Here is a 14,020-nt window from a genome sequence, read left to right as displayed (position 1 = left end):
GATGCAGGGTTAAGCCAGGGCTTAGGATGCCTGCATTCCGTATCCAAGTGCCTGGTTCAAGTCCCAGTTCTTCCGCTTCCAACCCAGCTTCCTGTTAATACACAACCTGGCAGACAGCAAGTGGCGCCTAAAATTTGTGGGCCCTGCCACCCACGTGGGTGACCAGAATACAGTTCCAGACTCCTGGCTTCAGCCTGGCCCAGTCTTAGCTCTTGGGAGAATCTGGGGAGTGAATCAGTGGATGGAAGATTTCTCTCTGCCTTTTTGTCGTTATAGAGAGGGAAAGAGAAAGATCTCCCATCTGCTGGTCCACTCCCCAAATGGCTGCCAACAGCCAAGGCTGTGCCAGGCCGAAGCCAGGAGCCAGGAGCTTCCTCCAGGTCTCCCACGTGGGTGCAGGGGCCCAAGCACGTGGGCCGTCCTCCACTGCTTTCCCAGGTGCGTTAGCAGGGAGCTGGATCGGAAGTGGAGCAGTCGGGACTTGAACCGGCGCCGGCATCGCAGATGGTGCAATAACCCACTGTACCACAGCACCTGCCCCATCTCTGCCTTTTAAATAAAGGGAAAATAAATGTGTATTTTTAAAAACAGAACATTGAAGAGGCAGCGAGCTAAGATCGGAACGCGGGCAGTGCGGCTCCGAAGCCTACGCGGACCCACCACACCTGCTTTCCTGCGGCAGGAAGGGGCCTGCACACAGCGGCGAGGCTGCAGGAGAAGCAGGGCCCTGCTCCCAGGGCCTCACAGCGACATGGGAATCCTGCGGCTCGGTCAAGGAGCCGTGCGAAGCCACTGAGGCGTGCGGGGCAAGGGGAGGGGCCGTGGTCACGGTTTGAGAAAGGCCGCCCAGGCTGCTGTCTCCCGCGCACGCCTTCATCTGCCCCCGGGGGCCTCGCTTCCTTTCCCTGAGGAGCTTTCGCAGACCTTGACTGGGGGAGACCCAGGGAGTCTGGAGCTGGGGAGACCGTGGAGGAGGCCGTGTCACTGCTTAGCCACTTGTTAGCAGAACCTGTACAAAGCCCACAACACCGCTGTCACTACAATGTGCTGAGGGCCATCACCAGGGCCAGGGAGGGCAAGCAGGAGAGCAGGCTGCAGGCCGTGGCCAGGCTGCCCAGGTTCGCCTCTCCGGGTCACCTACCGGGAAATGGTGACCCGCCTCCGTGTGGGTTTCTCATCTGACAACAGCGCCCTCGGCCCAGAGCTGGCAGGGGATTTCACACGGGCAGCAGGGAGAGCTCTTCACTCAACAGCGGCTCCCACGGTCTGAAGGCGCCATGCCCGGGGAGGCCGAGCTCCGCCCAGGGTGGACGTGCCTCATCACCTCTCCTGTCCTCCCTTCCTGCCCGGGGCTCCGAGGTCCGGCTGCGACCACCGTGCTCAGCAAGACAGCGTGCATACAGCGCCTGGGGCAGAGGCCCCGCTCCACAAACACGGGCTGGCTGCGGGAGGTGACGGGGCCCAGAGGCAGCAGATCTGCACTCGGGCCGGGAAGTCCTATAGGCCGACAAGCTGGCCTCCATCGCGAGGTCAGAACGTCACCCGCGATTGTCCTCAGCTTAGGGAGACCTAGGCTGGGGGGAGGCGGCCCCGGGAGGCACCTCCTGCACCAGCGTCCTGCTGAGGGGATGCAGTGTGCAGGGGAGGCACAGCACGGCCACTCGGGACACATCTCCCCCGACAGGACAGAGGCCCAACACGGCAGCCCCGCGCCACCGCTCTCAGCTGCCTTCCCCTCTTCGTCTGGTCCTCATTTACCGCAGGATCTTTGCACAGGACGCATGTTCTCTCTCTGACCCTTCCCTCCACAGCTGGCTCAATCTCGTCATTCAGGTATCGGCTCGGAGGCCACCCATTCAAGTCACGTCCACCTTCCTACCCCTCACTGTCGCGCTGACTCTGCTGCTCCTTGCTCATTACCAGCTTCCTCTCTCGGTCTGCCCCCATTTCCCAGTAAGGCAACATCAGCGTCTGAGCTGTTCACCACGACACCTTAACACAGACCCCGGCACATAGTAGGTGTTTAATAAAACAGGGAAATGAGTGGCAAAGGATACGAACACATGTAACACCGACCCAACAGTTTCTCACTTCACACCACCCAAGAATCCTGGGAGGAGTCGGCGCTGTGGCACAACAGGTTAAGCGGCCGTCTGCAGCGCTGGCATCCCATATGGGCACTGGTTCGTGTCCCGGCCGCTCTGCTTCCAATCCAGCTCCCTGCTAATGTGCATGGGAGAGCAGTGGAAGATGGCCCAAGTGCTTCGGCCCCTGCACCCATGTGGGAGACCCAGAAGAAGCTCCTGGCTTCAGCCTGGCCCAGCCCCAAACACTGTGACCATTTGGGGAGTGAACCAGTGGATGAAAGATGGCTGGCACGTGCGCGCTCTCTCTCTCTCTCCTAACCCTTCAAATAAAAAAAAAAAAAAAAAAATCTTAAAAAAAAAAAAAAAGAACGCTGGGCGATGAGCTACAGAATCTCGGCTGAGAAGCTGCCGCGGCCCACCGCTCGCAGACAGTGGACCCAAGACATCGAACGCAGCCTTCCGACTCGACACCCCGAGTCTCTCACCACCCACGTTACGCAGCCAGACCAGGGGCTGGACCCAGCGGCAGGACGGTGATGCTGGACAGGGAGGACGGCAGTGAGGGAGACAGAGCCCGACCTCAACGCTGGCCAAAGAGCTTCCCGGCTGGCAGCAAAATACCGCGTTCCCGAAAAAACTTCAAACACGCTGCGACCCAAGAGGCGCTGCTGGGTCCGTGTTACATGGCCAGACGCAGCCACCATTTGTGATGGAGCTAAGGGGAGCGCCCGTCTTGCCTCCGATCCAGGGACCTCGTGTGGTGCGGCTGAGCACGGCTCTCACAGAGGGGCGCCGCGCCGGGGGTGCTTCTCAAGGAAGTCAGCCCTGGCTCAGAGGCAGGTTCCCAGCCGGCCACCCCCCCCCAACTCAGCCACCCCTCCCCCGAGCTCAGCCTCCCCCTCCCCCCCCTCAGTCACCCCCCCAGGTTCAGCCATCCCCCCCAGCCACCCCTCCCCCGAGCTCAGCACCCCCCCGACTCAGCCACCCCTCCCCCGAGCTCAGCCATCCCCCCCCCAGCTCAGTCATTCCCCCCGCCCGGGCTCAGCCATCCCCCCAGCTCAGCCACCCCCCCAGCTCAGCCATCCCCTCTGGGATCAGCCACCCCCCCAGCTCAGCCACCCCCCAGCTCAGCCACCCCCCCAGCTCAGCCACCCCCCCAGCTCAGCCACCCCCCCCCCCAGCTCAGCCATTTGGCTCAGCGGCCGAGGCTCCACAATCGCAGCGCCGTCCACACCCCTGTTTGTCGCTGGCAAATGAGGAAGAACAGGAAGCCACCGCGCAGCTGGGCTCGCTGGGCTCGAGTCCTGCGCACGGGACGGGAAAGCCTGCCGAGAAGAATCCTGGGCCAGTCTGGGGGGTGGGGGTGGGGTGGAGACCCGCGAAGGCCACAGGGGATGCAGGACAGCAGGGAGGACGCGCACAACTGCTGAGGCCCTACTGCGTGCTGGGCAGGCCGCTTCCCGCCCCATTCAATCCTCAGGATCCTACCAGGGAGCCGGGGGCGGGGCTGGGTAGCAGGCCCCGCCCCTCACACCCCCCCCCCCGACCGTCCAGCTGCTGCCCTTTCCCAGAGGGTCCTGCTCTGTGAAAACCAACCAGAGTCACCAGAGCCCCGAGGCTCCCAGTCCTACAGGGCTGAGACCCGAGCGGCTCTCGGGGCAGGGGTGAAGCGGCTGCTTGGGCGTCCACATCCCATTTCCGGGTGCCGGGTTCAAGTCCCAGCGGCTCCACTTGCGATCCGGCCTCCCGCTCCAGTGTATACAGAAGGCTGCAACACCTGGGTCCCTGACACCACGCGGGAGACGGGACTGAGTGCTGGGCTCCTGGCTGCCGCGAGCACCTGGGCAGTGACCCAGCGGATGGAAGCTGGGTCTCTCTGTCTCTGTGCCTTTCAAATAAAATGAAAATGTAAAAAAAAAAAAGTTTTTTAACTCTCCAAAGCGAAGCCGTGAGGCTGCTGCTGCTGGCCGGCTCCCAGCTCGCCCTGCGTCAGGACAGGCAGCCCGAGGTCTAAACATTCCTGTAGTAGCAAAATCCCCATCTTCCCACACAGCGTGGGGCTGGGAGAGCCACAGGTCTCTGTGACGTCAGCTCCAGGCCAAGGGGAGAGCCGGCCAGGCGCTGGGCAGCGGGGAGGCGGTTACATCACCCCGCCCCTGCCTGCTCGGGCACACAGGCTGCCTTGTGGCTGCGCGGAGCCGGCCGCTTTCCTGAGCACAGGGCCAGCGATTTATCCCTCGCACTCTGCAAGAACAGCCACAAAGAACAGGCTCTCTGCAAAACGGTGTGGCTACAGGAGACAGAGCCCAGCGACGGAGCTGTTCGCTTCTCCAGGCAACCGAGATGGGAACGCCAAGCCGTGCCAGTCTGGCGGGGGAGGGGAGAGACGGGGAGGGGGCAGTGCACCATCCGCATCCAGAGCCGGGCGGGGGCCCAGAGCCCCTGGCCCTGGCAGCGCCTCCTGCACCCACAGCCCGGGCCCGAGAACAGCAGGCCAGGGCCCGCCCGCGGCAGCGCACAGGCAGGGAGGCGGCGGCTCTGTCCGTGGCTGCGTTCTGAACACCTCACGGGGAAGCTGGACCTGTTTCCAGCCCCCGAGTGGCACTGACTCCGGGCGGCCAGGCCTCGGCCTGGCTTCCCCTCGCTGCCCCCGCCCGCACAGGCACACGCTATTTTGGTCCCAGCGCTGCCCCAGCGCACGGGTCTACGCGGGACGGGAGCCGAGGCATCCGGCCAAGCCCCTCCACTCCCACCCCTCTCCTGTGCGCTCCTGCCAGCGCCTGGGAAGCGCCAGAGGCGGCCCACCCCCCGCACACAGCAGATTCCCGAGAAATCCACACGGAGGCCTTGCAAACATCCGAAAACAGCGGGCGGCAGCGGCCCCTGCCAGGGGCTCGGGGCTCGGAAGGCAGCGGGCCCCCTCCCGGCCGGGGGCTCCCACCGCCACCGCGGGCCCCGCGGGCTGCAGGAAACACCCCAGGCTCAAGCCCGGGGCCTTGGCGCGGCTCCGTGCGCGCACCGCGGGGCCCGCCGCACGCCAGCGGCCGCGCTGCACCTGCATCCCAGCCCGCGTCGGCCCGCGACGGCCCCGGCAAGCAGGCGCACGCCCACTACGCCCAAGTGACTCGTCCAAGGTCACAGCGCGAGCCCGCCGCCGGGGCCTGAGCTGCAGACCCCCCGCCCCCCGCGGCACAGTCGGGGTGCCTCCTGCCTGGCTAGCGGCCGAGGCCGGGTGTGCCCGCCGAGCGGCCCGAGCGCCCTCGGCCGGCCTCAGACGCAGCCTCCGGGGAAACGCGGATCCTCGGACCGGCTGAGGGTGCCGGGGGCGCCGAAACGGCGGGCCTGCCCGGCGCCCCGGGGCCGCGAGGGAACCCCGTCCCAGGGCGGCCGAGCCGGCGCCCCCTGCGCCCGCGGCCGCCCCCGACTCACCTCAGCACTGCCGCCGGCGACACCCCCGCAGGGACAAACCAGCGGAAGCTGCGGCCGCCGCCGGAGCCCGGCCCGACTGGGCTCTCGCCGCTCCGGCCGGCTGCAGGGGACCAACACCAGTACCCGGGGGCCAGCGGCGACCCGGAAGCACTTGGCCCGGAAGTGACGGCCGTTGGGGGCGGGCCCAAAGGCAGACGGGACCGCGGCTGCGCGCTGGGCCTGGGACGAGGGCTAAGCCCTCAGCCGGCGGAGACTATGAGAGGGCGGCGGGGGAAGGCGCGGGAGGCAGGAGAGCGCACACAGAAGCCGCGGAACTCCGCTCTGGGGCCTAACGGGCCGGAGCCGCGACCCGGAAACGGACGATCCGGAAGTGACGCACGCGAGCCCGCCGCGGGATGGCGGCTGGCTGGGTTGTCATGGAAACCGACCCGGAGCCGGGAGGGGGAGAGGCGCGGGGCTGCTGGTTAGGTCAGCGTCGGCTTCCACTCGCGGGGCCTGCCCGGTGTCGAGGGGCTCGGCGAGCCGCCGCGCACTGCGCCTGAGCGAGCGGAGCCGGTGGTCGATCCCATTTTACAGATGGGAATACCGAGGCTCAGGGAGATGGCAGGAAGCTGGAGGCCAGGCACTACTTACTAGCTACGTGACCTGGAGCAGGCGCTCAACCTGGCTGAGCCGCAGCTCTCCCACCTGTGAAATGGGGTCATAGCAGCACCTGCCTCAAGACCGTCTCCCGTGGGATTCTCGTGACAGCCGAGTTAATGCCTAGGAACCACGTGGTGCACCGGCTGGCACACAGCTAGGACCTGCATACATTTTGATGTGCAGTCTGGCTAAGTCACAGGAAAGGGTCTCTGCCCTCAGCTTCCCTACAGGGGAGACAGGGGCAGGAGGACCACGCCCCCTGCTTTGTGGCCGCACCGGCGGGCCCTGGGTCTCTCCACTGCTCCCCACCGGGGGCTCCCCGTTGTTGGCTCTCCTGTAACCTGCCACCCCCCGGAGACCCCAAGTCCCTACTCGTCGGTGTTCCCGAGAGCTCCCTGGGCGTCTGTGGAGGACCTGCTGCCCACGGGCTCCTGGCAGGGTCCTCTCCCAGCCTCGGTGCCCCGGGCTTTACCGGGGTGGGGGCCCGCGGAGTCAGTGGCCTGGCACGTCCGGACATGGGCAGCCCCCGCGGCCTGAGCGCCACGCTGGGCCTCTGTGCCCTTCGTCCACTCACGTTTAAGCAGCTGCCAAGTGCCAGTGGTCACGGGGCTCCAGCTGAGGAAACTGCCCGCCAGGACCACGCCGGCCGGGCAGCTGAGGCCTCTCCCCTAGGTGGCTGCTGAAGTCCCCCCGGCCCTGTGGTTCCGCGACAGCCGGAAGGGAAAGCGAGCTTCTGTAGGAGGGCTTTCCCGTGGGAAATCCTGGCCGCTGAGCCCCCGGATGTCCGAGGAGGCACCCTCCTCACCCCTCACCCGGCTGGAGACGCGACTCCGCTGGGCGTCTCTCTCAGGCTTCCTTACATAACCGGTAGCAGGTTATGTAACGCCCACGTGACAGTAAGTGGGCACCTCTGCTTCCTGAGAGCCAGCAACTCAGTCTACCTACCTCTTTCTATTTTTTAGTTTTTTTTTAAATCACAAACGTAACGTGATTCCGGCAACACAGGGTGCAGAGGACAGAGGGAAAGAGAGAAGAGACCTCGTGACCTAGCCGCTGGATTTCTCCGAGTCTTCCAGAGAACCCTGCACAAGCACCCGCAGAGGCCTGTCGCACCGCACCTGGTACCCCAGAAACCACAAGCAGAAGCGTTCTGCGTGGGGTCTGGACTCTGGTCCTCACTGGGACACTCGTGTGTCCACCCACGCGAGTGCACAGCCCTGGGACCGGGTGCCCCAGCTCCGAGACTCCGCGGCAAGAGAAGGGGAAGACGTGCTGTGAAATGGAGGCGCAGTCGGCTGCATGCGTGCGTGTGTGCACACGTGTGTGTGCGTGTGTGTGCACGTGTGTGCGTGTGGCCAGTCAACTGGAGATAGGGAGAAGACACAGACATCAGTTTTTCAGCCCCCCCACAATGACACATCCATGGGATGTTCTAGTCCTGTCTTTCGGTGAACTCCAGGAAGACAGGACTGGATCGGTACCAGCACTTGTGTGCCCGAAGGCCTACAGGTGCCGGGTTTGCAGGTCGTTTAAAAGGCCTGACTGGAAGCGGCTGAGCTGCCTGCCCCACATGGGAGTGCCTGGGCGCTATTCCTGCCCTTGGCACAGAGGAGGCAGGGTGATGGCTCCAGGGACTGAGTCCCTGCCACCGTGTGGGACACCTGAATTGCAGTCTCAGCTCCGGGAGTGACCAGCAGGTGAGCGCGCGCGTGCGCTCGCTCTCTCTCCCCCTTTCAAATCAAAGTTTACTGTGAGGCAGACAGACACAGCCCCAACCCCTAAGGAGTGGATCAGAGAGAGAGGCTACTGCCGAAACCGGAGGAGGAGCAGGAAGTCAGACCCCTCATTCGGGACAGGAGGTGGCAGAAGTTGGGAGAGGGGTCCAGAGCTGAGCTCTCAGGGAAGCCAGACAGCCTCAGGGCCCAGGGCTGCGGGAGCTGAGCCGGACAGCCTTGGGGCCCCGGGCTGCGGGAGCTGAGCCTTGAGCTCAGCTTTCTCTGCGGCTGGAGGGAAGAAAGCCTTGGAGGCGAGGACCAGGGGCTGAAAGTGACCGGCGTGCGTGCCCGTCTCGAGGGCCTGCGCGAGGCACTGGTGCCCGGCGCTGCTCGGAACCAGGGCTGGGTAGGGGGGTGGCCCAACACAGTGCCGGGCCCGCGGCAAGCACTCGGTCAGGACTCTGGAGAGAAGGCAGAGGTGGCAGAACCCCTACCATTGTGGGCGCTGGCGGTGCCCAGCTCCCCGCTCGCCGGAGTGCTCAGATCTGCACGCCTTTGAGGAAGGGCCGGACACCTGGACCGCCGCGTCCTCTGTCTCCAAGAGGCCCAGGAGCGCTGGCAGCTCCAGCCACGACCACCCAGGAGGCAAACGCTGCTTCCTAAGACCCAGTCTCCACTGAAAGGGGACGAGGCTGTTGGAGAAGTGGCTGCTTCCAGGGGACGACGGGGAAGCGGAACAGGAGCCCGGGACATTCACCGAGCCGAGCCGGAGAGAAGCAGTTCCCCTAAGAGTGAGGGCCACAGCTGCCCTGATGTGCGGGCTTCGGAATCCGAGTGACAGCAGGGGGGTACAGCACCCTCGTGGGCCACAGAGGAGACCCGAGCTCACCACCCTCGTGGGCCACGGAAGAGACCCGAGCTCGCCACCCTCGTGGGCCACGGAGGAGACCCGAGCTCGCCACCCTCGCGGGCCACGGAGGAGACCCGGGCTCAGCGCCCTCGCGGGCCACGGAGGAGACCCGGGCTCAGCGCCCTCGCGGGCCACGGAGGAGACCCGGGCTCAGCGCCCTCGCGGGCCACGGAGGAGACCCGGGCTCAGCGCCCTCGCGGGCCACGGAGGAGACCCGGGCTCAGCGCCCTCGCGGGCCACGGAGGAGACCCGGGCTCAGCGCCCTCGCGGGCCACGGAGGAGACCCGGGCTCAGCGCCCTCGCGGGCCATGGAGGAGACCCGGCTCAGCGCCCTCGCGGGCCACGGAGGAGACCCGGGCTCAACTGATGCCAGGCGGGAAGAACTCGCCCCATCTGCCCGAGGCCTTGGCCCTGCCCGAGGATGAATGAGGAAACCCTAGCAGCTCTCTGTGTGGCCTGGGAGAGCAGAAGAAGACAGCCCAAGGCCTCGGTTGAGCTGATCAGAGACACGGGCGCAGAGGATGCTGGGAAACCACCCCAGTCTCAGGGGCCTTGGGTCTGGATTTGACCCTGGGGGGGGGGGGGGGCTGGGCGTGCACAGGAAAGAGGACGAAGTAAGAGACGGCACCTGGGAGCCCAGACACGTGCCGTGGTGGAACAGAAGTGGCCGCAGCCAGCGAGGCCTGGGCGGAAGCCCCCGGCACCGTGCGGAGCAGCTGGGCTCTGAAGCCAGAATGCCTGGGCTCAGAGTCTGGTGTGGCTGCTGGCCATCTAGGTAACCCTGGGCAAAGTGATCCCATGGCTCTGGGCCTCGGTTTCTTCGCCTGTGAGGTGGGGCAGAGAAGAGCGGTACCTACCAAAACAGACACCAAGCGACGCAGTCCCGGAGCAGCACTGGTTACCACCGACAGCCCGGCTGCACCGCGCCCTGCTTCACTCACAGCCCCTTGCCCGCTCTCCTGACTGAGCGGGTGTGGCAATGCTGCCCGACCAGCTCTTACTTCTGGGCCTCAGTTTCTCCCCGTGGTCCTCTGGGGGAAAAGCGCGATTTTAACTCTGTCGCCAGTTTATCCTGACCCTGGTAAGGGCGGACTCCAGTCAGAGTGCCTCGCCTCTCGAGGCCTCGGTCTCCCCGCCTGTGAAGTGGGGCCAGCGCTGTGGCGTAGCGGGTGAAGCCGCCGCCTGCAGTACCGGCATCCCATGTGGACACCAGTTCAAGTCCCACCTGCTCCACTTCCGATCCAGCTCTCTGCTATGGCCTGGGAAAGCGGTGGAAGATTGCCCAAGTCCTTGGGCCCCTGCACCTGCATGGGAGACCCGGAAGAAGGTCCTGGCTCCTGGCTTCGGATCAGTGCAGCTCCGGCCGTTGCGGCCAACTGGGAAGTGAACCAGCGGATGGAAGACCTCTCTGTCTCTCTCTCTCTCTCTCCCCCTCTTCTTCTCTGTGAAACCCTGACTATGAAATAAATAAATAAATCTTTTTTTTTTAATTTTTTTTTATTTGAAAGGCAAGGTGACAGGAGGGGAGAGACAGAGAGAGATAGGAATTCTATTTCTGTTCACTCCCCAAATGGCCAGAACGACCCAGGGCTGGGCCAAGCCAAACCCAGGAGATTCCTCTGGGTCTCCCACGTGGGTGCAGGGGCCCAAGGACCTGGGCTGTCCTCCGCTGCTTTCCCAGGCCATAGAAGGGAGCTGGATCGGAAGTGGAGCAGCCGGGACTTGAACCGGCGCCCATATGGGATGCTGGCACTGCGGGCCTTGGCTTTAACCCGCTGCGCCACAGCGCCGGGCCCAATAAATAAATCTTTAAAAAAGAAAAAGAAATGGGACTAAGTAATAGTACCTTCTTCTCATGGGCAGCAGGTTAAGCCGCCGCCAGCAGCACTGGCGTCCCCTATCAGAGTGCCAGTTAGAGCCCCAGCTGCGCTGCTTCCAGTCTAGCTCCCTGCTGGTGCACCTGGGAAGGCAGCAGATGACGGGCCAAGGACTTGGCTCCTGCACCCACACGGGAGACCCAGATGGAATACCAGGCTTCTGGCTTTGGCTGGGCCCAGATCCAGCCATTGTGGCTATTTGGGACTTGACCCAGCAGATGCAAGCTCTCTCTCCCTCCATCTCTCCCTTTCTCTGTCACTCTGCCTTTAAAATAAATAAATAAATATTAAATCTCTTTTTTAATATAGTACCTATATAAGGTTATTTTCCTTTTGTTTTAAAAGATTCATTTTATGTATTTGAAAGGTCTTCTGTCCACTGGTTCACTCCCCAGCTGGCCACGGTGGCCGGGGCAGCGGCTCCCCGCTGTGTCCACGCTGGCCCCCACACAGGTTCTCCTGCAGGTGGGGTGGCTACTGCAGGGAAATCCTCCCCCGGGGCCCAGAAGGCAGCAACACACGCCATAATGAGGGTTGCTGCTGTGGGTCCACGTGAACATGGGGACCGAGGGTTCTTTCTGGCCCCCCGAATTTAGAGTTCCTTCCAACCCCCCGCGTACAGAGGCTGTGAACCCGCAGAACGCACTCGTTAATCTGAAGCTGTCCCTGTCTGCTCCTCCGCCAGCTCCCTTTTCCCCTAAACATACACCCAGCTGCCTGTCGCTTCAAAGTCCTTGGGGCTGAGACGGGAGCCTCCCGAGTCCAAAGGTGACCTGGGTGGCTGAGGCTGTTAGGAGTGGGACCCACCCTGCCCAGCCCAGCCCAGGGACACCCAGCTCACGGGGTGGCTGTGATGGGCTCCATCGAGCTGGGGCCAGTCGGCGGGGGTCACAAGCTCCTGGTGTGCCCCGTGCCGGCCTCTCGGCGCACTGGGCATCAAAGGAGCCCAGTTTGGAAGGAAACCTCTGTGTCCTAGAAGCAAGCCTGCAGGGAAAGCCACGCCCAGGCTGTCTTTGTGATAAAGCAACCTTCCCCGCCAGGCAGGCCGGGCGGACTTGGGACCCACACCTGGGTTCAGATCCGTCTCTCCGTCTGCTGTGGTTACCTGTGGGAGCCTGGTCCTCAGGGCAGCTGCAAGGGGTGGTGGGTGGCTCCAGTGGGAGGCGGTTACTGGCCCCACCCCATGCTCTGGCTTCCGCTGCCACCTGTGTCACCTGCCATTGTGATGCCACCTGCCAGGTGCCCTGGGGCTAAAGAAGCCTCTGTTTATGAAGCATGCCCAGCCTGGTACTTCCTGGTAGCAATGGGAAACAGACGCCGCCACTGTCCACCTGTGTGCCCGTGGACAAGCTGCCTCACCTCTCTGGGCCTGGATTCTCTTCCCAGTACAGTGGCATTAACGGTACCCCTGAGGAGGGTTGAGACACCCACCCGCTAATGCGCCGGCCACGTGTTGGGTGAGGGTGCGAGACAAGCTGGCTCTGAGTATCCACTCCGCGGCACCGGGCCTGCTGGGCTGGGCATCCAGCCAGCCTTGGCCCCGGGACACGCGGTCACACCTGTGCTGGTGCGTCCTGGGCGCTACTCAAGCAGGAGGATTTTATAACATCCGGAGTAGACCAAGAACGCCCACAACGCAACAACAGAAAGACAGCCCAACGGAAAAGTGGCCGTAGGACCTGAACAACACCTGGCCCACGGAGATCTCCAAGTGGCCGATGAGCTGAAAACGCTCAGAGCCGGATCCTTAGGAAAATGCAATCAAACCCACCGTGAGATACCACTTCCTGCCCTGCACGGTGGCTCCAGTGGAATTTTTTTAAAAGATTTATTTATTTATTTTTTGACAGGCAAAGTGGACAGTGAGAGAGAGAAACAGAGAGAAAGGTTTTCCTTTGCCGTTGGTTCACCCTCCAATGGCCGCTGCGGCCGGCGCACCGCGCTGATCTGATGCCAGGAGCCAGGTACTTATCCTGGTCTCCCATGGGGTGCAGGGCCCAAGTACTTGGGCCATCCTCCACTGCACTCCCTGGCCACAGCAGAGGGCTGGCCTGGAAGAGGGACAACTGGAACAGAATCTGGTGCCCTGACCGGGACTAGAACCCGGTGTGCCGGCGCCACAAGGCAGAGGATTAGCTTATTGAGCCGCGGCGCCAGCCGTAAGAGTTATTTTATTGCGGCCGGTGCTGTGGCATAGCAGGTGATGGGGCCAGCATCCCATATGGCTGCCGGTTCTAGTCCTGGCTGCTCCTCTTCCCATCCAAGCCCCCTGCTATGGCTTGGGAAAGCAGTAGAAGATGGCTAAGTGCTTGGGCCCCTGTACCATGTGGGAGACCCAGAAGAAGCTCCTGGCTCCTGGCTTCGGATCGGCACAGCTCCAGCCATTGCAGCCATTTGGGGAGTGAACCAGCAAGTGGAAGACCTCTCCCTCTCACTGTCTATAACTATTGCCTTTCAAATAAATAAATACATCTTTAATAAAAATTAAAAGAGAGGGAGAGACCGTAAGGAGAGAGATCTTCCATCTGCTGGCTCACTCCCCAAATGGTCACAACTGGGGCTGGGTAGGCTGAAGCCAGGAGCCTAGAACTCCATTTGGGTATCCCATACGGGTGGCAGGGACCCAAGCACCCAACCACTTGGGCCATCTGCTGCTGCCTTCCCAGGCACATTAGGATCAAAAGTGGAACAGGGACGCCGTCATCAGACTGCAGCTCAGCCCACTGCACCACAACATTTCACCCCAGTGAAATTTTTTCATAAAATAAGGGGGCCAGCACTGTGGCATAGTGGGTAAAGCCACCGCCTGCAGGACTGGCATCCCATATGGGTGCCAGTTCAAGTCCTGGCTGCTCCTCTTCTGATCCAGCTCTCCGCTACAGCCTGGGAAAGCAATGGAAGATGGCCCGAGTCCTTGGGCTCCTACAGCCGTGTGGGAGACCTGGAAGAAGCTCCTGGCTCCTGGCTTTGGGTCAGCCCAGCTCCAGCTGTTGTGGCCACTTGGAGAGTGAACCAGTGGATGGAAGACTTCTCTGTCTCTCCCTCTCTCTGTCTGCAAGTCTGCCTCTCAAGTAAATAAGTAGATATTTAAAAACAATAAATAAAGAAAATAACAGCTGTTAGCCGGGACAGGAGAGCCGGGAACCCTGCCCCTTGCTGGAGGGGACACGAGCATCCCCGCAGCTGTGAAGGACAGCTCGGTGACTCCTCTAGAAGTGAGAAACGACGTGACCCCGAGCCGCAGCAGGTCGCTGCCGAAGGACAGACCTAGCAGAACCGAGGACGGAATGCGGAACAGACGCCGTACACCAGAGTTCACGGTGGCTCGCTCCAGCCGGGAGAAGCTCCTGGCTCCGGGCT

General features: G+C 63.0%; 1 protein-coding gene across 6 annotated transcripts in view; it reads right to left on the bottom strand.

The window, feature by feature from the left end:
- SPATA2 (spermatogenesis associated 2) overlaps positions 1–14,020 on the bottom strand; it is a 29,212-nt gene that overhangs the window by 7,131 nt on the left and 8,061 nt on the right. For 2 of the 6 annotated variants that reach the window (XM_070051701.2, XM_070051704.2), the window contains exon 1: positions 5,517–5,676. The exons of 2 other annotated variants lie outside the window; for them this stretch is intronic. The gene's annotated coding sequence lies outside the window, so the exon portion shown is untranslated. Of the gene's footprint in view, positions 1–5,516; positions 5,677–6,732; positions 6,966–14,020 lie in introns of those variants that run through there. 2 more of the 6 variants (XM_070051705.2, XM_089307055.1) reach the window with 2 other exon arrangements.

This window comes from Oryctolagus cuniculus, chromosome 11, assembly GCF_051225735.1.
Source record: "Oryctolagus cuniculus isolate XC-2025 breed Fujian yellow rabbit chromosome 11, ASM5122573v1, whole genome shotgun sequence".
NCBI lineage: Eukaryota > Metazoa > Chordata > Mammalia > Lagomorpha > Leporidae > Oryctolagus > Oryctolagus cuniculus.
The sequence above is the reverse complement of the archived record's forward strand: the minus strand, read 5'-3'. Positions and strand labels throughout refer to the sequence as shown.